The sequence below is a fragment of the Lagopus muta genome, chromosome 33, assembly GCF_023343835.1.
Source record: "Lagopus muta isolate bLagMut1 chromosome 33, bLagMut1 primary, whole genome shotgun sequence".
NCBI classification, from domain to species: domain Eukaryota; kingdom Metazoa; phylum Chordata; class Aves; order Galliformes; family Phasianidae; genus Lagopus; species Lagopus muta.
In genome coordinates, this window is record NC_064465.1 from 556,961 (window position 1) to 567,591 (window position 10,631).

Below are 10,631 nucleotides of genomic sequence, written 5' to 3' on the forward strand. Positions count from 1 at the left end.
CAACCTCAACATTGGGGTTCCCTATAGACTCAATGGGTTCCCCTACAACCTCAACATTGGGGTTCCCTATAGACTCAATGGGTTTCCCCTATAATCTCAACATTGGGGTTCCCTATAGACTCAATGGCTCCCCCTATAACCCCCAACCCCCGTGACACTTTGGGGTTCCCCCCACCCCCTCCCCACGGGGCGCCCCGCACCCCACACAACGGACACAGGAGCCCCATAGGGCGGAAAGGACCCTGAGTTTATTTCCCCCCTTCCCCCTCGTTTCTCCCCCCCTTGGCGGAGCGGCTCCCCACGGCCGGGCGCCGTCCATCTTCAGCTCCGCGAGGAGAAGGAGGAGGGAGGAAGCGTAGGAGGAGGAAGAGGAGGAAGATGAGGATGATGAGGATGAGGAAGGCAGCCCCACTCTGCCCTCCATCGCCGCATCCACCGCCGCCCTGAGTTCCAGGGTCCCGATGAAGGACCCCCGCCTCTCCCGCCGCCGCTGATCCGCATCGCTGACCAAACCCCTGGACAGGGAGGCCACGAAGGAGCGCATCACCCTCCTGGCCGTGACGGACATCCGGCGGGACGCGGGCTCCTCCACCTCGGATCCGTGGGCTTCCGTCCTCATCCCGTTTGCCGGACCCCCCGGAGGACCTTCGGCACGGCGGCCCTCCCATTGCACGCGGCGGAGTTTCCCGCCTCCTCCTCCTCCTCTTCCTCCGCTGTTGCCTCTCGCTGGGTGCCGCCATGAGGGTCCGTTTCCCCCCCCCCCTCCCCGCCCCGGTCCTCCTCCGTGGGTCCCGTCGGAAGCCCTATGGGGGCTCTATGGGGCCGCGTTCCGACCCGGCGCCGCGATTGGTCGCCTGTCCCGAAGCCGTTGTGATGTCCAGCCGCCCTCCTCGGAATTCCCACCGCGATTTGGGCCCAAAAAAACGGAGAATTGGGTCCGGGAAAAAAAAACAACACCGCAGCCTTGTGTTGAGGAACGAGGATGAGGGAGGGGGAGGCAGGCGGCCGGGTGTCAGGATGGCCGAGTGGTCTAAGGCGCCAGACTCAAGGCTCAGCTCTTCCCTGCGGGATTTCTGGTCTCCGAATGGAGGCGTGGGTTCAAATCCCACTTCTGACACAGCTTTTGGGGTTGGGGTTTTTTTTTTTCCCCCACCCCCAAAATTTGGGGAAATTTACCTCCCCCCCCCCCACCTTACGCCTTGCTGCCCTACGCTCAGACCCCACTGATCCCACTGATCCCACAGACCCCATAGAACCCACAGACCCCACAGACCCCATAGGCCCCACGCATGCACCCCACCGACTCTGCAGACCCCCACAGACCCCATAGACCCCGCAGACCCCATGCATGCACCCCACAGACCCCATCAACCCCACAGACCCCCACTGATCCCATAGGACCCTGCAGACCCCACTGACCCCACAGACCCCATAGACCCCATGCATGCACCCCACCGACCCCACCAACCCTACAGACCTCCACAGACCCTGCAGACCCCACAGACCCCATAGACCCCCACAGACCCCCACACATGCACCCCACTGACCCCATCAACCCCACAGACCCCACTGATCCCATAGACCCTGCAGACCCCACTGACTCTGCAGACCCCACTGACCCCACAGACCCCATAGACCCCATGCATGCACCCCACCGACCCCACCAACCCTACAGACCCCCACAGACCCTGCAGACCCCACAGACCCCACACATGCACCCCACCGAACCCCACTGACCCCCACAGACCCCACGCATGCACCCCACCGACCCCGCAGACCCCCACAGACCCCACCGACCCCATGCATGCACCCCACCGACCCCATCAACCCCACCGACCCCCACTGATCCCATAGACCCTGCAGGTCCTGCAGACCCCACAGACCCCACAGACCCTGCAGACCCCCACAGACCCCATAGACCCCACAGACCCCCGCAGACCCCACGCATGCACCCCACAGACCCCGCAGACCCCACAGACCCCACTGATCCCATAGACCCTGCAGACCCCACAGACCCCACAGACCCCGCAGACCCCACAGACCCCACAGGACCCCACAGACCCCACCGACCCCACCGACCCTGCAGACCCCACGCACACACACAAACCCCTCTGCAAAGCTGACCCACAAGTGGGGCACAAAATGGCGGCCCGGACCCCCCCCACCCATGGGTGAATCCCCACAGCGGGGTCACTCGTGGGCGCCCCCCCCAGGAGGACCCCGCAGCCCCTCCCTGGTGGTCTAGTGGTTAGGATTCGGCGCTCTCACCGCCGCGGCCCGGGTTCGATTCCCGGTCAGGGAAAATTGTTTTCACCCCCCCCCCCACCCCCCATCTTTTTCTCTATTTAGTTTCTGGATGCGGATCCGGCCCTGAAAGCACATATTTGGTTTGGAGGGGTGAGCCGTTTCCACCTCATCCCACCCCTTTTAACAACACAACCTCTCCGACAGGGCGTGCAAACCCCTTTATTTCCCCCCATCTCCAAAACACCCCCTCGACTTGCAGCTCGTTAAACCTTAAGCGGGGTCATTAACGAACAGGAAGGCATCAGACGCTGCGAAATGCTGCAGGCTTCGCCTTTATTGCAAAGCTGGAACGCACGGTTATCGCGCACGCCTTGGTTCCTTTGCGTCGCTTTGGGGGGTTTGTAGGCCCCTTCTCTCCCTTTGGGGTTGGGGTCGCCTCACCCCCTCCCCTGCCCCACACACAAAGGGAGGGATGGGGCCGAGCTCTCAGCGCCCCCCGGCCGCGCGCTTCCAGCCCTTGGGCATAACGCGCTGCAGGGCGGCGCGCACATGCGCGGGTCCCACGGTGGGCCGTCGGCTCTCCTTCCCTCAGCCCTCTCGGCTTCCCTCTCCACCCCTCCTGCAGACGTCCCCTTAGGAAAGCCACCATCAGCGCTTGGGCTTCCGCGGGACAGGAGCCTGCCGTCGTGCCTGAGCATCAGGCCGGGGTCGAAGGAAAGGCTGGGGGATCTTTTCTTCTGCCCCGGTTTGGGTTTGGGTTTTGTTTTCCTGTCGAATTTCACCCTCTTGACTGAGGGTCCCCTGCTTTCAGCAGCCTTCTGACGCCTTTCTTTTCTGGGGTCCCCCCCCTCGGCCGGGGTCCCTTTCCCTTTTGGGGTCTTCTTTTCCTTCCCTCCGCGGACACCATGGCTCAGCTGCCCGGACCCCCACAATCCAATGGAATTCTCCGCCCGTCCCCCCTTCTATGCAAATCAGCATGCAAATGAGGAGCCCCGCGATTGGCCGAAGGAGCAATACCCCCCCCACCCCCCCCAACCCCCCCCCGCCCCCCCCACCCCCCCAACCCCCCCCCCACCCACCCACCCCATCCCCCCCCCACCCCCCCCAACCACCCCCAACTCTCCCCAGCCCCCCCAAACCCCCCCCAACCCTCCCAACCCCCCCCCCACCCCCCCCAACCCCCCCCCACCCCCCCCAACCTCCCCATCCCCCCCAACCCCCCCCAACCCTCCCAACCCCCCCCCAGCCCCCCAGCCCCCCAACCCCCCCCAACCCCCCCCTAACCCTCCCCAACCCCCCCCACCCCCCCCCCCAGCCCCCCAACCCCCCTCCCAACCCCCCTCCAACCCCCCTCCAACCCCCCCCCCCCACCCCCCAACCCCCCCCAGCCCCCCAACCCCCCCCCCAAGCCCCCCCGACCCCCAACAACCCAAGGGGGGTTTTCTTGGCTCCCCATGACGGCCGGGGCACCCAATTAACCCCAATTAACCCCAATTAACGCACGATGGGGAAATGGAGCTGATGGCGCCTTTTTGGGGTGGGGAGGAAATGGACCAAAATCCCTCGGATCCAAACGTCTGTCCTCAGCTTCGCAATCATCACCGAACCCGGCTCTGCCCGTCAGCTGCCATGCAAATGACGGCTAATTACTTCGTTAACGAGTCCACCCGAAATCCACCCAACGGCGGCTGCCCAGGTTGGCTCCAAAGGGGCCGAGCCTGCGTTCATTAACGAAACCACTCATTAATTACCGTCAAGGCCCAAACAGAGTTGGCAAAAGGCTGATTAGCATAATTTATTGCCTGCTAATGAGTGACGGAGCGGAACAAACGGGAACTAGAAGCAAATCCTGGCCTCCCCCACACACAAAATATGGGGTTTTTTGTACCATAAATGCATGAAATCAACCCAAGGAGCCACAGGATGGCGGCCCTGAGGCTCTGCTCCCCTTCATTTGCCCTCATTAAACCAAATTAATCCACATTTATCTCTGCTCCCCTTCGTTTGCCCTCATTAAACCAAATTAATCCACATTTATCCTTCCAGTCCATCAGCGTTGATCCAAACTCATTCTCCTCGTTTACCCACATTCATCCCCATTCACCCTTCTGACGTGCCCAAATTCGCCCTCCTCACGCTTCTAATTAACCCAAACCCATCCAATTAACCCAAACCCGTCCAATTAACCCAAATTAACCCTCCCAATTGACCCACCCCCCCCTCAACGCTGCCCCCCCCATCCCCCCCTATCCCCCCCCATGGACCCCTGCCCCATTGTGTCGCAATGGGATTCGATGGCAGCCGTGCTTCCAGTCACCCTGGCGGAAGCAGCAGCAGGAAGATGGGAGGAACTCGTTATGCAATTAAAAGCTGCCCTTGCCCTGGCATTAAAGCTGGGCTGTGCTGATCTCTGATTCCTTACCCAAACAAAACCACCCCTCTGAAATCCCCTCTGCTCCCAGCGATGTCAGCAAAGCTCCCCTCCATGCCGTTCCCACATCAATCCAGGAATCCTCGCTTCATCCACAGCTCTGACGGCGTTGGGTTTGGGTTTGACAGCGGGGAGGAGTTGGGTTTGGTTTAAATGGGGGGCAAGGGGACGAAGGCCCCCCTAAGGAGCAGCAAGAAATGGGGATGCAATGCTGAGGTCGTCCCTTAGCGGGGTTGGATCCATGGGCATCCACCCATTGGTTTTTAATGGGGGCACAGGGGGAGGTTTGTGGGCTGGTGGTGGGGATGCGGAGGGAGCAGCCCTGCGAGGAGCCCAGCTTGCCAAATTTGCTCTCTTCACCACCCATAGCACCGCAGGGAAAACCCACACCCTGACTTCTTATAGGGAAAAAACCCATGGCAGGCAATGTTGTGAAACCTTCAGGGCTGCGCAACCCATTTACCAGCAGTGGGAGGAAGCCGCAGCTCAGCAGGATGCTCAGATGGGCTTTGAGGCCCATGGGGGCGGCCTTCAGGTCCTTCCTGACCCCCTTTTAGGATTCGGGGCTCCCTCTGTTCTGTGACCATAAACAGAAAAAACCCACAGCTTCCAGGCTTCCGCCCCATCCACCAAAGCGCGGCTCCTCAGCCGCCCCTCACCCCTGTGGTTCCACAGAACCCATTAAAGGGGGCATTAATTAAAGCAATAAAAGGGGCCGCATGGAGCTGAGCGCGGGGGAAATCCCTGCTGATGGGTGAAACGGAAAGAAAAGCATCAAAAAAATAATAATAATTAAGAAAAAGAGGAACTGAAAGGAGCCAGGAAAGGAGGAGCAGCGCTGCGCTGTGGGGCCTGCGGGGCTTTTATGGCCGCGGCCGTCGTGGTGGCCCGTGGGGAGGAATTCAAAGCTTCTGTGGGCAGATTTGGGTTCTGACCTGAGCAGAGCCGAAAGCTTTGGTGAAAAATGAATGATTTCTTGTATTGAAAGGGAAAGAATTGAGGTAGGAGAAAATGGCAGCGTCCCTGCTTTGGGGCATTTGGGCCAAGGCGCCTCTTGGTTTCCCTCTGCACCAATGGAGGGAAGGCCAGCAAGGCCCGAGTGATGGGATGCTCCAGATTTGGGATGGATTTCCCATCGTTTCGGATGGGGTTTCCACCTGGAGATGCCACCATCACAACCAGAAGGGACATTTTGGATGGATTTCCATTCTGGATGCCACCATCACATCCAGAAGGGACATTTTTGGATGGATTTCCATTCTGGATGCCACCATCACATCCAGAAGGGACATTTTGGATGGATTTCCATCATTCTGGATGCCACCATCACAACCAGAAGGGACATTTTGGATGGATTTCCATCTTGGATGCCACCATCACAACCAGAAGGGACATTTTGGATGGATTTCCATCATTCTGGATGCCACCATCACAACCAGAAGGGACATTTTGGATGGATTTCCATCTTGGATGCCACCATCACAACCAGAAGGGACATTTTGGATGGATTTCCATCATTCTGGATGCCACCATCACGACCAGAAGGGACATTTTGGATGGATTTCCATCATTCTGGATGCCACCATCACAACCAGAAGGGACATTTTGGATGGATTTCCATCATGGATGCCACCATCACAACCAGAAGGGACATTTTGGATGGATTTCCATCATTCTGGATGCCACCATCACGACCAGAAGGGACATTTTGGATGGGATTTCCATTCTGGATGCCACCATCACAACCAGAAGGGACATTTTGGATGGATTTCCATCATGGATGCCACCATCACAACCAGAAGGGACATTTTGGATGGATTTCCATTCTGGATGCCACCATCACGACCAGAAGGGACATTTTGGATGGATTTCCATCTTGGATGCCACCATCACGACCAGAAGGGACATTTTGGATGGATTTCCATTCTAGATGCCACCATCATGACCAGAAGGGACATTTTGGATGGATTTCCATCATTCTGGATGCCACCATCACAACCAGAAGGGACATTTTGGATGGATTTCCATTCTGGATGCCACCATCACAACCAGAAGGGACATTTTGGATGGATTTCCATCATTCTGGATGCCACCATCACGACCAGAAGGGACATTTTGGATGGATTTCCATTCTGGATGCCACCATCACGACCAGAAGGGACATTTTGGATGGATTTCCATCTTGGATGCCACCATCACGACCAGAAGGGACATTTTGGATGGATTTCCATCTTGGATGCCACCATCACGACCAGAAGGGACATTTTGGATGGATTTCCATCATTCTTGATGCCACCATCACGACCAGACGGGACATTTTGGGTGGATTTCCATCATTCTGGATGCTACCATCACGACCAGAAGGGACATTTTAGATGGATTTCCATCATTCTGGATGCCACCATCACGACCAGAAGGGACATTTTGGATGGATTTCCATTCTGGATGCCACCATCACGACCAGAAGGGACATTTTGGATGGATTTCCATCTTGGATGCCACCATCACAACCAGAAGGGACATTTTGGATGGATTTCCATCATTCTGGATGCCACCATCACGACCAGAAGGGACATTTTGGATGGATTTCCATCATGGATGCCACCATCACAACCAGAAGGGACATTTTGGATGGATTTCCATTCTGGATGCCACCATCACGACCAGAAGGGACATTTTGGATGGATTTCCATCTCTTTGGATGCCACCATCACAACCAGAAGGGACATTTTGGATGGATTTCCATCATTCTGGATGCCACCATCACAACCAGAAGGGACATTTTGGATGGATTTCCATCATGGATGCCACCATCACGACCAGAAGGGACATTTTGGATGGATTTCCATCGTTCTGGATGCCTCCATCATGACCAGAAGGGACATTTTGGATGGATTTCCATCTCTTTGGATGCCACCATCACAACCAGAAGGGACATTTTGGATGGATTTCCATCTTGGATGCCACCATCACGACCAGATGGGACATTTTGGATGGATTTCCATCTCTTTGGATGCCTCCATCACGACCAGAAGGGACATTTTGGATGGATTTCCATCTTGGATGCCACCATCACGACCAGAAGGGACATTTTGGATGGATTTCCATCTTGGATGCCACCATCACGACCAGAAGGGACATTTTGGATGGATTTCCATCATTCTGGATGCCACCATCACAACCAGAAGGGACATTTTGGATGGATTTCCATCATTCTGGATGCCACCATCACGACCAGAAGGGACATTTTGGATGGATTTCCATCTTGGATGCCACCATCACAACCAGAAGGGACATTTTGGATGGATTTCCATCTTGGATGCCACCATCACGACCAGAAGGGACATTTTGGATGGATTTCCACCTGCATTCGCCTCCACCACGACCAGAAGGGTGTGAGAATCCTTCTCTGTTTTTTGGCTCAAAGCTTGCTTCCTGAGGTATTTCTTGTGATAAGACTGAGTGATTTGTTGAGGAGGCAACTAATGGGTGCTAACCGTGTGACAATGGATATCGCTTTGGGAACATTTGAAAGCCCCTTCCCCCAGAACTGCTTGCTCTATAGAAGAGCGGATGAGAGTATTCAGGAGTGTTTACTGGCGGAAGATCTGGCCTGTGACAAAACAACTCCAGCTAGGTGTGGGAAAATTGGGGAACGATACCATCGTGTCCTGTGAGAAACAGGATGCAGATGGGTACCCCTGCTCCCTCTTATCTGCTGGCAAGGCCCGGAAGATGGGAACAAAGGAGTTTCTGCTGAGATCCCAGAGCCAGAAGCTGCCACTCAAAGGAGAGCTGACTCAACCACTTTGGATTTGAGCTGTCACTCCAAAGACAGCTGACTTCACCACTTTGAAAGCATTGAAAAGGGGCCATCATCGCCATGGTCGTCGTCGTCCTTCTCACCGTCGTCGTTGTCAACAGGACAACTCTGCCTGACGACCCACCGCTACTGAAGATCAAAGACTGAACTATGGACCACGCTGGATCCATGGTGGTGACTATGTCCCTCTTGCTGCCTATAAAGATTCCTTGCCTCTTCTTTCCTATCTTTTCTATCTCCCTCCTTCCCTTCCCCATTCCCCTAATTCATAATAGTGTCCGTCCTCCCCTTCCCCATTTCCCTGATTAAGATTTGTAATAAACTGGTCGGACCAACATTTGAACCGTTGCTTCTTAATCTCACGCCGGGTATATAAATAATAAAAGAACCTCCTCTCCCTCCTGTAAATTGGAGCGAGACATTTTTTTAATGGCGTAGTCGTTGCAGGATACCCACCGTGAGAGTGTTGTCCTTCCAGATATATTTTGAAACTTTTTTTTTCTGTGTGCACCTCCTGGAGTTGCAAGGAGCGATAGTTTTGAAAATTTAGACGTGAGTCCTTCTCCAGGAAGACCGCTCCATATTCTGAAACTTTACCTTTTATGTGTGTACCTCTCGGGGACGTATTTTGAAACTTGCATTTTGTTTAATACGTGTGTGCCTCCTCGGGAAGACCTCTATGGTTATTTGGTAACTGAAGTGCGAAACTTGAACCTTTTTTGTGTGTGTGTGTGTGTGTCTGCATGCACACGCCTCTTGGGGAAGTGAGGACGTGATATTTTGTTACTTAAACGTGTGTGCCTCTCCAAGAAAGTTTATTTACTCTATTGAAACCTAGAAAGTGTTGCTTTAGCTTCACATGTTTTGTGCTCCCCCAAAGAAAGGAGGAGTGATTGAATCATTTGCATTTGTTTAGGTGTGGTGTATCTCCCTGGGAGGAGCGGTGAGAAGTAACTGAGCTTTTGAATACGTGTACCTTCTCCCCCCTTAGTGTTGGTCTTTCATTGTATTGAAAAAATGAGCGACAGCATTGCCATCATGAAAAGTGAAGATGTATTATTTGATCTTTTAGAAAAACATGGTGCTCGACCCTCTTTATCAAGTATGGATTGGGCACGACAGAACTGGTATAACTTGCAGAGTGTTTCGGACCGTATTAGTGTTCTGCAAAACAATGCTCGTACCCGAGCTGGAAAAGGAAAGTCGTTTATTTGTGCCGTACTCGGGGCTACTTTAAAAGCAGCCGTGGAGTTCCGAGATGAAAAGCATTCGGCAGAACTCCAAACCATAGAAGCACTACAGGAATCGGTTAGAGTTACACAAGAATTGGTGAAAACTCTGCAGAATCAAATAGTTAATCTCGAGGAACAATTAGAAAGAGAGAAACGTAATTCGGCTTTGTTGCAAATGGCTTTTAAGGAACTGCTAACGTGTAAGCATGCCAGCGATACCGTCACCCACAGTTTGCCTCGAGAAAAAACTTTTCCTCAGGTGGAACTACCAGGAATGAAGGAAAGGCTAGATAAATTAGAAACTCCAATAGCCCCATTGCGTCCTTTGATAAAAACTGAATACACATTCGATAACAGTGAGGATCTAGATCCTCAAATGAATGTTAAAGAAATTCCCTTCTCAGCCACTGAACTAGCAAAATTGAAAAAAGATTTCAGCCGCTCTCCAAACGAATCAGAGACAGAATATGTATGGAGGGTGAGTCTCACTGGTGGTGACCAGATTCGGTTAACAGAAAAGGAAGCAGAAGGTTATTGGGGACCAGGAGTATTTTTAACTACTGGTGACAATAGTGCTCCCTGGTCATTAACACAAAGGGCTGCCTATTGGGCAGGTGGTCTCAACCCTTTAGAACGGGGAGACCCTCTTGCCATTACTGGAACAACTGATCAGTTAGTAGAGAGTGTTCAAAAGGCTGCTTGTCTCCAAATGATGTATGATAGAAAGCTGCAGCCACACCATGAATCACCTATGATGATGCCTGTTGATCCTGAGAGAATGACTGCTTTAATTAGGGGGCTTCCAGAGTCGTTAAAACCTACAGGTATACAACTGCAAGGAAAAATACAGGTAATGTCTCAGGGAGAGAGAACCCAGCCAGTGTTAAAAGGAACTGTA

General features: G+C 54.0%; 2 non-coding genes across 2 annotated transcripts; both read left to right on the forward strand.

The window, feature by feature from the left end:
- The first annotated feature begins 1,011 nt into the window (after positions 1 to 1,011).
- On the forward strand, positions 1,012 to 1,117 carry TRNAL-CAA (transfer RNA leucine (anticodon CAA)). The gene is made up of 2 exons: positions 1,012 to 1,049; positions 1,072 to 1,117. It is a non-coding gene; the product is annotated as a tRNA-Leu (tRNA).
- A 1,113-nt stretch (positions 1,118 to 2,230) lies between these two features.
- TRNAE-CUC (transfer RNA glutamic acid (anticodon CUC)) lies at positions 2,231 to 2,302 on the forward strand. Its single transcript has one exon. It is a non-coding gene; the product is annotated as a tRNA-Glu (tRNA).
- Positions 2,303 to 10,631: the final 8,329 nt, after the last annotated feature.